The sequence below is a fragment of the Neltuma alba genome, unplaced genomic scaffold, assembly GCF_004799145.2.
Source record: "Neltuma alba isolate B1F8T4 unplaced genomic scaffold, ASM479914v2 tig00004371_pilon, whole genome shotgun sequence".
Lineage (NCBI taxonomy): Eukaryota > Viridiplantae > Streptophyta > Magnoliopsida > Fabales > Fabaceae > Neltuma > Neltuma alba.
In genome coordinates, this window is record NW_021633679.1 from 42,371 (window position 1) to 54,929 (window position 12,559).

A 12,559-nucleotide genomic window follows, 5' to 3' on the forward strand; every position below is an offset into this window, starting at 1 on the left:
AGGAAGACACCGCGCGTTAGATTTTATTATTTATTATTTTTTTATAAAAAAAGGAGAGCAGTGTTTGGTTTGGTGTAACTTTTTTCAGTACCCAGAAAAAATGGGAAAAAGAAATTGTAATGAATTGAAAAAGGAAATAGAAATTTGGAAAAAGAAAGGAAACAGCAAATGGATTGGAATGAATAAGATCAAAATTACTCAAATACCCTTCAATGTAATTCCCTTTTTTTGGCCTCCCCTTTGATGTAATCACTGCATCTTTTCTTTTCTTTTTTGTTTTTGAATAGAAGCTGAAATTCATTTAGGAGATAAACCCTAACAACCTTATAAGGAGTTAGAATCCTTCATCAAAATCCACCTAAGAACAACTCGATGGAGGATGATTAAGGATGCAAAAATTTCCACACATCATGAGAGGATTTTGTTAAAAAGGTAGCAATGCTTAAGTCCTCCCTAAACCTATGCAAAAATCTAACCTGCCAGTTTCTATACACAAGGAGCCTATACTCCTTAATCAAGTCTTTGAAAGGATGCTCATCCCCACAACCCATCAAAATGGGGTTAATGGCATCAGACACAACTACAATTTTTCTAAAATTCTCAAGAGTAACAGAGACTAAGACCATACAAAATGCCAAAAAATTCAGCTATTGAAAAAGGTATAGCAATGAGTTTACATTTGTATCCACATATCCATTCTCCTTGTGCTGTTTTTAGTACTCCTCCACATCTACTTGCCCACTTTGAAAAACAGATCCATCGGCTTCCAAAGCAATGCAATTTGCTTGCATATCCACATTTCTCACGGATCTGTATCCTCCATTAGTTTAGAACTCGCACCTGTCCATTCATTCCTTATCGGCACTTGCTCAGAATAGGCTATCATTTGCATTAGCATTGGAGGTTCTACATGTTGGGTTGAATAGATTCTCACATCTAATAACCCATATGTCCCAACATATATAACCAAAGAGTTTATTCCATTGGATTTTCTTAGTGTAATCCTTCCCTGCTTCATGTGTGAGGTTCCATTTGATCCAGCTTAGTAAGAAAAGAGTCTGCCACATTTTTGGGAGAGGACTGATTTCCATCTGTTCACTGCGTTTGAACAATCTCGGACCATGTGCATAGTGCCCTCAGTGCCATTACAGCCAAACGGACAAGAAGCAAGCTCAAGAAGTCCTCTTCATTGTCGAAACTCTACATTGTGTAACCTTCCATGTGATAGGAGCCACATGAAAGTTTTTATCTTCTCCGGCACTTGCCATCTCCAAATAAGTTTCCAGACATTATCTGCTCATCCACGAGTACTTGCAAAAAAAAAAGTTGCATGCAGATTTCCCAATAAACATACCATCAGTAGATGGTTTCCAAAATATTTTATCCTCTCTCCTATTCTCACAAGGGAGTGTGTGTGGGTAATTCGCTCAATGATATCATAAGAAAACAAGATGCCAAGTTTGTCTCTATGTCAGTCTCCTCTATGGTTTACATAGTCAGACGCCTTATCGTTTTGTCTACAAATCCCTTTCTTCCCGGTATTAGCTGAATGAGAGATATGTTCATCTTAGACCAATTATCAAACCAGAAAAAAGTAGACTTCCTATCCCTGATCTTCTTCCCCAAACCTTTTCCAAAATTGTCTCAAAATCGCTTGCCAGGTTCTGCATGAATTCGTCCTCTTCTCAACTCGAGGTATTTGACGATCCCCGCAGTCATGTTTAGATGTTAAAACCTTGAACTATAGGGCCTCTTTGTCTTGTACCATTTTCTAGCACAATTTCACGATGAAAGCTTCATTCTAGGTCTTCAAGTTTCGTATCCTTAGTCCTCCATTCTTCTTTCCTTCCATTACTTGATCCCAAGATAACAAATGCTCCGATTTTTCTTTAAAAAAAATTAATTAAGTTAGTTATTTATAATAAAAGTGTATTAGTTATTCTAGTCAAATCATGTGGATTGTGACTATTTTTTAAAAGGAACTCTCTTATTATATACAATCAATAGGAATACTTTAAAAAAATTATGGATTTAAAAAATAAATTGAATTGATGTCTTATATTTATAATTAAAATTAACCATTTGTCTAACTTTAATGAGTATACTTTTAACAAGTTTTTGTTTTTATCCTTATACTTTTAATATGTTTTGATTTTGGTCGCTATGTTGTGATGCTTAGGTTCAAGTTATTAATGTTTTAAACAAGATAAAGTATATAGATTAAAAACAACAAGAACAAAGTATAAACTAATTGAGTCTAATGAAAGAATCCTCATAATGTGGTGAATCAAAGTCTAAACCTTTGCTAAGAGAAATACTCATATTTAGTGCGTGACAATTTTTTGAATAAGATCACTATATAAAAAAATAACTAAAATAAAAAATCCTTAAAATATAAGGAGCAAAAGGAAGTTTAATCAAACTGAACAGACTACATTTTTTAAAAACAAAAGAAAAAACATTTGCGACATATTTTTATTTAAAAATTAATTCTGCTTAAATAAACATGTTTTTATTTAATTTAATTTTCATTTTAAAAAAGTTCATCTTTCATTTTCTTATCTAGATCATAATCTTTTTGATTTAATTTTTTATTTTCATTTAGAGTACAGAAAGAATTTCAAAAGAGCGGGCAGGAGCTGAAGAGTTGAGAATTTCAAAGAGTGATATCTTCTTCTTCTTTTTTGTAGTTTAGAAGTTATAAATAATTTAAATGTGATACATCTCATTAAATTGTACATGGAGTGTTTAAGGGCATCGATCTTATCACAGTAAGATAAGATAATGCATATTCAATCTTTGATGTAAAAACTAGTTTGATATTTAATTTTATCATAAATATAATAACCTAATTTACTTTATCTGTAATATTTTTCTATTTTCCTGTCAAGTAATTCCTATAATAGTTGTATATCTTAAGAAATTACTATCAATAATATAAACACATATGATTAATAAAAATATTTTAAAAATAACAATATTTATTTATTATAAATAATTAACTTAACTAACTTTTTTAATTTTTGCAATCGATACATCAAACCTGGACATAATATCTTATACACAAGGTAAAAAAAAGGGTTTAAATTGTGGGTGAATAATACGAAAATATAATTTTTCTTCATTAAGATTATTACTTTTCTCCTACATATTTCTATTTTTTTGTTTGTAAACCCCCACATATATCAGGTTAAAAAAAAAAAAGCCCCATGTATCCTGCAAGGATCTTCAATTCTTCACAGACCAGAAGATCAAAATGAAACAATGATTGGGATGGCCTAATTGGTATGTCCTTTTTACAAGACATTGATTGCGCCTCAAAGATGGTTTTTAGGTTTTTTTTTTTTTTTGAAATTTTGGTTCTTCCCACCAAAGATGGTTTCGAGATCTGTGTCCTCGCTGGTAAAAAAAAAAAAAAAACAGAGAGAGATCTCGTATGATAAACTGAAATTTAATTTCATTATATTCCAAACCCAAATAATTGAAATTAAATGAGTGGATACGAAAAATGCAGAGTCAACTCTCACAATCACACAACCAGTCGTTTTATGATTTGTGCGCCTTTTTTCCGAGGGGTTTGGAGGGCATGAATTTGGGAATAATTTGACACTTTGAAAATATAATATAGATAATTTTATAGGTTGATGTGTTTAAAATCAAAATTGAATATTACTAAGATCTAATTAATTGTACTATTTTTCAAACTCACAAGACCTACACTAAAATTCTCTTTGGTATGAAAGAAATGAAAGGGGGAGAATGAAAAATTTTAATAAGTTCAAGGAGTTAAAAAATTTCAACTAATTTTACTTACACTATGTTTGGTAAAGGGTTTTTGGAGCTCCTCTCCCCTCGTTTAGTTAAGATATTTTTTAAAGAGATAAGGTACTCTTCTCCCCTCCTCTTCCTTTCTAGCCTCCCCTTCAAAAGTGGAGTTTTTTAAAAAGGAGATGAGAAATAATATTTTAATATCTTATATACCATTTTGATTTTTTAACCCCTAATCAGTTGTAAGCATTTTTATATAAGAGAGTTTTTTTGAATATCTAGTAAGAGGTTGTTAAGATAATTGTCTCCAAAATTAGAGAGCATTTGTAAACCTTTTTTTTTTTTTTTCTCTTCTTCTAATTTTAAGAGGCTGTGGGTATTTTCCTTCGCCTTCAAGGACTTTTCTCTGATTGAAATCTATCACTCACGACTTTTTATCTGGATATCCTATAAGTATGTAACTGTGTCTTGCAAATCAAAATTGGTGAATTGCATTATATATATAGTTATATCTTAACAAAATAAAAAAGTGAGAAAATTCATTTAAATTTTATAAGGTTAAAACAGTTAATTTTTTATTAGAACAAAATTGTTATAAATATTGTATATATGTGGATGTTCATAACCCCCAACTCTTAGGATTCTTCATAGGATTCTTGATCTTTGAATGTTTTAAACCCATAACCCCCTAATGAATGACTTTAGAGGAGTTTTTCATGTTTATTGTCATTATTCCTTTATTTATTTCTTTGTAATTCTTGGATTAGACTTTTATGGTTGGGAGCCTATAAATAGAAGCCACATACAAGGTATTTGTACCCATATATGTATATGAGAAATACTTCTTGTTTTCTCTCCCAATTCTTGTCTTGCTATCTTCTTTCTACTCTCTAACTCTCTTATTTTTATAACACGTTATCAGCACGAGTTTGCTTTGAAGATTTGAGGTATGAGCCCTTTGTAAATTAATATATTCTTATAGTATATGATAATACTTTCTACTAACTTCTCCTTACCCAATTATTCTTTTTATTTTATTATCACGTCTAATTTTAATTTTCTATATATTTGCTATATATTATGTTGTTTGTAACATCCAAAAATATATATATTTAGATTTTAGTTTATTAAAATGAGATTAATTAATTATCATTGAAGCTAATCTTAATTACGGGTAGACTATTAATTAATAAATAATAGTTAAATAATAATTAATATATATTTAAAATATATATAGATGAATATAATATATATATATATATATATTAACAGTGGGTGGCACACGGCCACCCACTGTTTGTTTTGGGGGAGGGGAGTTAATCCCCGTGGGCCGTGACCCACCTTTTATTTAAAACAAAAAAACAAAAAAACAAAACAAGCTAAGGATTTGGGTAAAGGGGTCACGTGACCCATTATATTTGAATCATTATTTCCCCTTCTTCCGCCTCTCATCCTGTAACGTCTCATTGCTGCTTCGCGTTCGTGTTCCTCTGGTCCGCCATCCCGTCGCGAGAGAGAGTGAGAGGGAGAGGTTGAGGGTGTGAGCAAGGAGAGATTCTTTGGTCTCCTCTAAATTATTTAGGTAAGCTATTTTCTTCCTACTTTTTCTATTTATTTTTAAGTTTTTGGCAGAAAATAAGATGTGTTAGGGTTTGATAGATTTTTAATGATTTGAGGCTTCTAATTTATTTTGATGATATTAATGGAGCTTATGGAGTTAGAATAGAAGCCTTATGACTTAGATTTTTAGTTAATGGTTGATTTGAGGCAATGTGAGTTAGGGATTGGTTGGGAAATTGTGATTTGTATTAATGATGATATTAATTTCGAAATTTATCTCTTAGTTGAGTTCATTTGAGGTTATATTGAGGATCCAATGCTTAAACTTTGAGGATTGTTGTTGAAATAGTAATATTGATGATTCTTGGAGAGACTTTAATTAGTGGAAGTTGGGTGTTTGGAAGAAATTGAGGAAAATACTCTAAGTTATTGATTCTAATGAGTGGGAAATGATTAATGGAAGAAGGGAATAGGATTTTAATAATGATTGAAGGCATAGTTGATATATGGTTATTTTTCTAAGAGTTAAAGTAAGCATTTTTGGAGGTTTTTAGATGATTTAAAGGAAATATTCTTATTAATGATGTGAATGAAAGAAATAGAGTTGGGAAGTATTAGGAATTGTCACTTGGAAGAATAGATGAATTATTATTTTTCCTAAGGATAAATTTTTAGATAAGCCAATTATGGGGATTTAGTTAATAAACTATTTTAATGCTATATTAATTAGTTTTTTTATATTAATATATGTTTATCAATTTATTATTGTAGAGTGAGCTTGGTTTGGGCTCTTGAGTCTTGAATCCTCCTACTTTTACTTCTTGTGTCAAGAACTTGAGGTAACCACTTTCTAATTTACCTTGTATGCTTGTTGATGTGATTATAAGCATGTGTTGATATTATAAATATTCTCAATATGTGTTATGGTGGTTTCTGTATGAAAAGTAATTTATATATCTATATCAAGATTTAAATTTTGATAAATTTATTAGTTAAGTGGGCATGAATTATTTCATCTTATGAATATCTTGTTGATGTTGAACAAATTTGATTATTGAATCTGAGAATACTTTATGGATATGAAATTGTGTGGAATTGGATGGTTGGATTGGGCTGTATTGGTTGTGCTGAAATGTAGTTGTGGGAGGTCTGATTAATTATACCACGTGGTATAGCCGCTACTTGGCGCCCAATGGTTGGCATTAACATTCTTAGGGCCCTCGGTATCACCCTTCCTTTGGCCGGGTCAAGGGTCAGCCCAAGGGACATGACACCTTTCCATATTCCAAGGAAAGGGAACCCATGGTCCGATATGAGCTCTGTAACTTTTGGCCGAGTTACACCTCATTATTGGAGAGCTTGGTGCAGTCTTGTAAAAGAGATGAATCTTGTTATGTGTGAATATTCCATGGGTTCTGTCAGAGGTTACAAGGAGGTTATAAGGATGGTTGATGAAGTTCTATGCATGCAAGTTACTTTTTGAATTATTATATATTGTTTTCTGTAAAGATGTTTAACTTATATATTATTTGAAGTTGTACTTTGCCCGCTTAGCTATCTTGTAATCACTCCCTGGATACCTGTTGAATTGGAATTGTGGTTACTGGGTCAATTTGACTCACCCCGTGGTTATTTAATATTTTTCAGGCGAGGGTTCAGGTGTTGGTCCCAAGGGGAAGGTGTCCGAGGCTTGAGTTTTCTTTTCCACTCTGTATAGCCTCTATTTTGATATACATGTTTTTGACTGATGTATATTGCCAAACTTTAGGGCCTTTTTGTTTTAGTTAACATTATCATAGCCTTTCCGCTGCATTCTAGACTTGTTCTATTGGGCGGAGCCCTTTTTGATCATATGTGATCGTTATTTTGATTGCAATTGATAATGGGCAGTAGTAGTAGTTATTTTGGTGGACTTCAATGTCCTAGCCCATTTACAATGGGTCTTAATTGTAGTTGAGATTTCAGAGTATTGCTGATGGATTTGATATATACATGGAAAATCAAATGTTGATCCTTTCTGATTTGATTAACTACCTTTACTATTCTAGAACAGTAGCTACTACCTCGTTAAAGATTTGAATTGTTATTGACTATGGTAGATTTCTATTTGATTAGGTTTGTCCTTCCTACCATGGTTAGCCTTTTAAAGCAATTATCGTTTTGAAAATGATTATTTACCATGAATTACGGGGGTTGTTACATTGTTCTTTTATGTTATTTATTAATTTATTCTTTTTATACATTTTAATTCTATTATCTCCCCATTGTGATATTGTGTTATTTATTTTATTTATTTTTCCATACTTCTTATTCTACTGTTGGTTTACATATATCTGTTTGGTTTATATTATGTCATTTTATATCCATCGCAGTATTATATATATATATGATTATATAATGTTATTTATATTTGATTATGAATTTTAATTTATTTAATTTATTTCATTACAATTTTATTTTATTTTATTTTATTAAATGGCTAGAAGCCATATGTGATTAGATGACCAAAAGTCATATCACTTTTGTAATTGTTCTTTTGTGAAAGAACAATATGGATGCTTTTAAATGGAATGACAAGAAAAATCTATGGCACTTTGATGATTTGATAGTGACAAATATCAAAGCCCTGAAGGTTACATTGTGACAAATATCAAAACCCTGAAGGCTACATTGTGACAAATATCAAAGCCCTGAAGGCTAACAGTTCAAACATCAAATGGCATAAAAGAACTTTATTTGAAAAAATTTTACTATAGTCCTGAAGACTAATATTAGAATAAATTGATTATGTGATACTGAAAGTAAGGAACATGTCTATAAGAGTGATAAAGAGCATGCCCACATTATACTATTGGAATTAATAATTAAAGGGCAATAATATTTGGTTTTAGCTATTAAACCATAATTGAGGAGATATTGATACCTCTATAGTCAAAAACAATTATGAGTAAATATCATAATATGACCAGAAGTCATATAGACAAATATATGTACCAATCTATTGAAAGTAAATGTTAAAATTGGTTATGAAATCAAAAGATCAAAAGATATTATGAAAAATATGAAAATGTAGTTATAATACTCAAGGTAATGTCTTATAAAGAAATATGTTCAAATTAGTCAAAGTTGAAAAATATAATCATTAGCCCAGAAGGCTATATCCAAAAGATTATATAATATTATTTTAAATTTCTTGTGATTGATTGGTAGAAATGTATTATTATAAGTATTTGATATTAAGATATTGATAAACATTAAGAGTAGTTATTGGTCACTTTGAAATGTTAATTTATTGTGCCAATTTACTTGCATATTTATGAATATGAATTGTGAATATAATTTATTTTCATATCAATAGAATAGCCAAAAAAAAAATGGTCATATTATGATATTGGTACTTTATTGTGCTATTTGTGCGCTAATTAAAGAGATGATATATTGTTCATATTTTGTTTATTTATATGCTATTTGTATGATCTTAGTTTGAATGATTTATTTTGATTTATTGACAATAAATTTTATTGTAAGCATTTGAAATTATTTTCAGTTTAACTAAACAAGAAATTAGTTGAGAAAGAAAAGTTAAATATTCATACAATGTGTAAGTAATTTCTCAAAAAATATATTTTGAGTATTACAAATTAAATAAATAATATATATTGATGTGAAGAAGTTTTGACAATAAGTTCAATTTTACACTTTATTCTTAGAAAGTTATTTTAAAAGATATTCTATATTTGTGTTCTTTTTAATTATATGAGTTTGTTTATGAGAATGAATTAAGCTTGTGCATATGATAATTATAGTTTAAAAAATTATGATTATTGGATTAATTCAAACATTATTTAATTCTTTAAGTTCATACATTTTGAAAAAGTATAAAAGAAAATCGTATATCTACAATTAAATTAGTTTTTGTTGTGACATTTGAGAGAGAAAAAATCATATATTTATGTCACATTTGAATTGAGAAAATGGAAATTTATTTAACTTTATGAGAAAATTTATTATAAATAGTTGATATTAATTTCGATTGGTTGGACAAAATTATCTTTGCAGTATGTGTGAATTCTATATATATTACAAGTTAAACTTATGATACTTATAACTATTTATTATTATGTATTACGATATTATTAAGATGAATTTGTCTCCTTATTCTTCTCAAATTACTTAATTCCTAAAGAATTATGTGTAAAAATATTAATATGGTTCCTGAAAAACTAATACATATTTTTCTTTATGGGCAGATAAAGAATTAATGGTAAAAAAAAATATGATCCATTGATCTACATTAGAATTTCGGTTTCGAAAGAGTCAGAAAAGTAATAGCCTAATCGAATTAAAATCTATAATTATATATGAACTAGGAAGTACTTGGACTTCCAAGTGATAGAGGTTATTAGCCTATTATATGCTAGTCACTGTTTTTGAAATACATGAATAAGGAAAACATGTTTTTATGACCCATACTTGAGGGGGAGACTGTTAAAATACAAGTGTGAGTTGATGTTAGATAGAGTTTTACTTGCCCAATTAATGTGTAGTTGGGGTGGCTTGTCTAATTATCATAAATAACATATATGATGTAACAAATTATTGATGATTATGTATCGACATTCATTGAAGAACCAGAAGATTCTTCATGAATAGCAAACATATTATATGATCCAAGAATTCATATGCTGCTTATTCTCAATGAGAAATTGATTACATTGATATCACTAGTTATGATGTAAGATGGATCTCTACATTTCTGGAAATATATCAAATTCAGATATATGGGCCCATACCAATAGTATGTAAACCATACAAGTATTTAATAAATTTGATAGATGCATCTATAAGATGGTTACATGTATTATTATTAATTTGCAACCTGAAGTTTGCAAAATTACTTGAGTAATCATTATGTTGAGTGCACAAGTTTCAAACTATGAGATCCAGAAAATTTCTATTGAAAAAGATTGTGAATTTATATCCCAGAATTTCAGTGATCAACATGCATTTGTTAGAAAAATAATTGAAAAGTCTACTTAACAGAACGATCTGGCAGAATTATTAGCCTCTATGAATGGCTAGATCAATACTTTTGAGAACAAGATCTTCATCTCAGGGTTGGCTTGTTTAGTTTGATATGTTGCAACATTTATACAAATCAAGCCAATAAAATTCTCCCAATGAAATTGGCTTTTGGTTTGGAGCCAAATACTTTCCATCTTAAAAGTTTGAATGTGCAATACTTATGTCTATTGATCCACCACAATATACATATAGATGGATATAAAAAATTGGAATGAATGTTAGGTAAGAACCTCCTTCTTCTTGTTTGTATCTAAAAGAAACAAAAGGGATGTTTCTAAAAGAAACAAATGAATTGAGGAGACTCATACTGCATGATTAATTGATTGTCATTCGACAAAATTTTTCTAACATGAGGGGGAGAAATTGAGTAGCTGGAAAAGATAACATATAGAATGCATTATTATTATTAAGTATAGATCCTCAGATATATGATAGTATGAACCAGAAGTTCATCAAAGAATGCATCCATGAGATATTACAAAATATGTGCCAGATGCCATTACTGACCTAAGTGAGTATTACTAAATCTCATATTCCAGCTGAAAATACTCCAATTGGTATAAATAAAAGTGAGATATGCCTGAAGCATGAGAGATAAATCGGTTCCAATATAATTATATTGAACAAAAAGGAGCATGAAATTTAAAAGTTATATTAAGGAGGCATGTGCTCTAAAAGAGTATTAAGACATAACTAGTTAAAAAAAAAAGCCCCAGAAGACGTTCAGGTACCTGAAAAGTAATGAAGAGATCTCAATAAGTTATGTCACAAGGGGAAAAACGGAACCAAAAAGATAAAGTTGTCGACAACGTTTTTTATAATAATATCACGTGATTTTAAAAAGGATCTCATATGAAAATAGAAATTTGGCCAAAAGTAAAAGAAAAAGAGAAAAGATGCAATGGAAATATAATTATTATTTTAATATGTGAAAATTATAGACCTGCAGTCCAAACACATCAAATACAAAGTTATTACGTGACATATGAATATTTTTGTGAAAATAAAGAATTTCACAAAGGTCTAGTGATTATGATTAGGCATAATATTTTATGGTGGATGCAATAATTTTTGCATATATTACTAGTCTAGCAGTATATCAAAAACGAAATATATGTCTGTTACATATCGTCATAGCCTATGCATGTGGCTCACTAAATAATGAGGTTTACATGAGAATTCTTGAGGGATTTAAAATGCCAGAAGCATTTATATAGAAGAAAATCATCCAATATTTAAAATATTATGTTGAATAAGATAATCTGAGTATACATATCTGGCTTAATAAAAATATATTAGAAAATAAATAATTCCGTATCTTACTTGACCCATAAATCAAGTTATTGAATGCATCAATGATTGCAAAATGATTGATTTTGTTATGATAATTTTGTCTGCAAAATATATTCAACTAAATAGACTAGAAGTCCCATATATTTATTCTATAATAATATTTACATATATTGTCAATATTACGTGTTATAATTTTATTGGTAAAAATAAGTTTCTGCAGGTATGCATGTAATAAGTTTCTGCAGGTATGCATGTAAATAACGAAATTAAGATTGGATATATAGTTCTATAAAACTATTATATGATATCATTTTGTTCACATTAAATTAATCATACTGATGCAAGATATATTATGGTGTTTTTTTAGAGTAACCTTTCTTTGCAGTTTTCTTAATGCAAGTGAAGAATATATTGATAATTCCACATATCTAGAAGATATGTTAGAGGAATACATTTCAATATAAGCTGATGATGATATACTATGCATAGTTCGACTAAAAAGAAGATATGCTTGAAAAAGCATTGGACGACTTGAGAAACTAGTATATTTTATTATGATAAAATGATATAGAGTTATGCTGTTGACAGGGGGAGCAAAGATCATGCTGTACTCTTTTCCTTAACCAAAGTTTTGTCCCACAGGGTTTTCCTGGTTGAGATTTTTAATGAGGCAGCCTTAATATATATTGTGTACTCTTTTTCCTTCACTAGGTTTTTGTCCCACTGGGTTTTTCCTAGTAAGGTTTTAATGAGGCACAATATTTGTTATGGACATCCAAGGGGGAGTGTTATAAATATTGTATATATGTGGATGTTCATAACCCCCAACTCTTAGGATTCTTCATAGGATTCT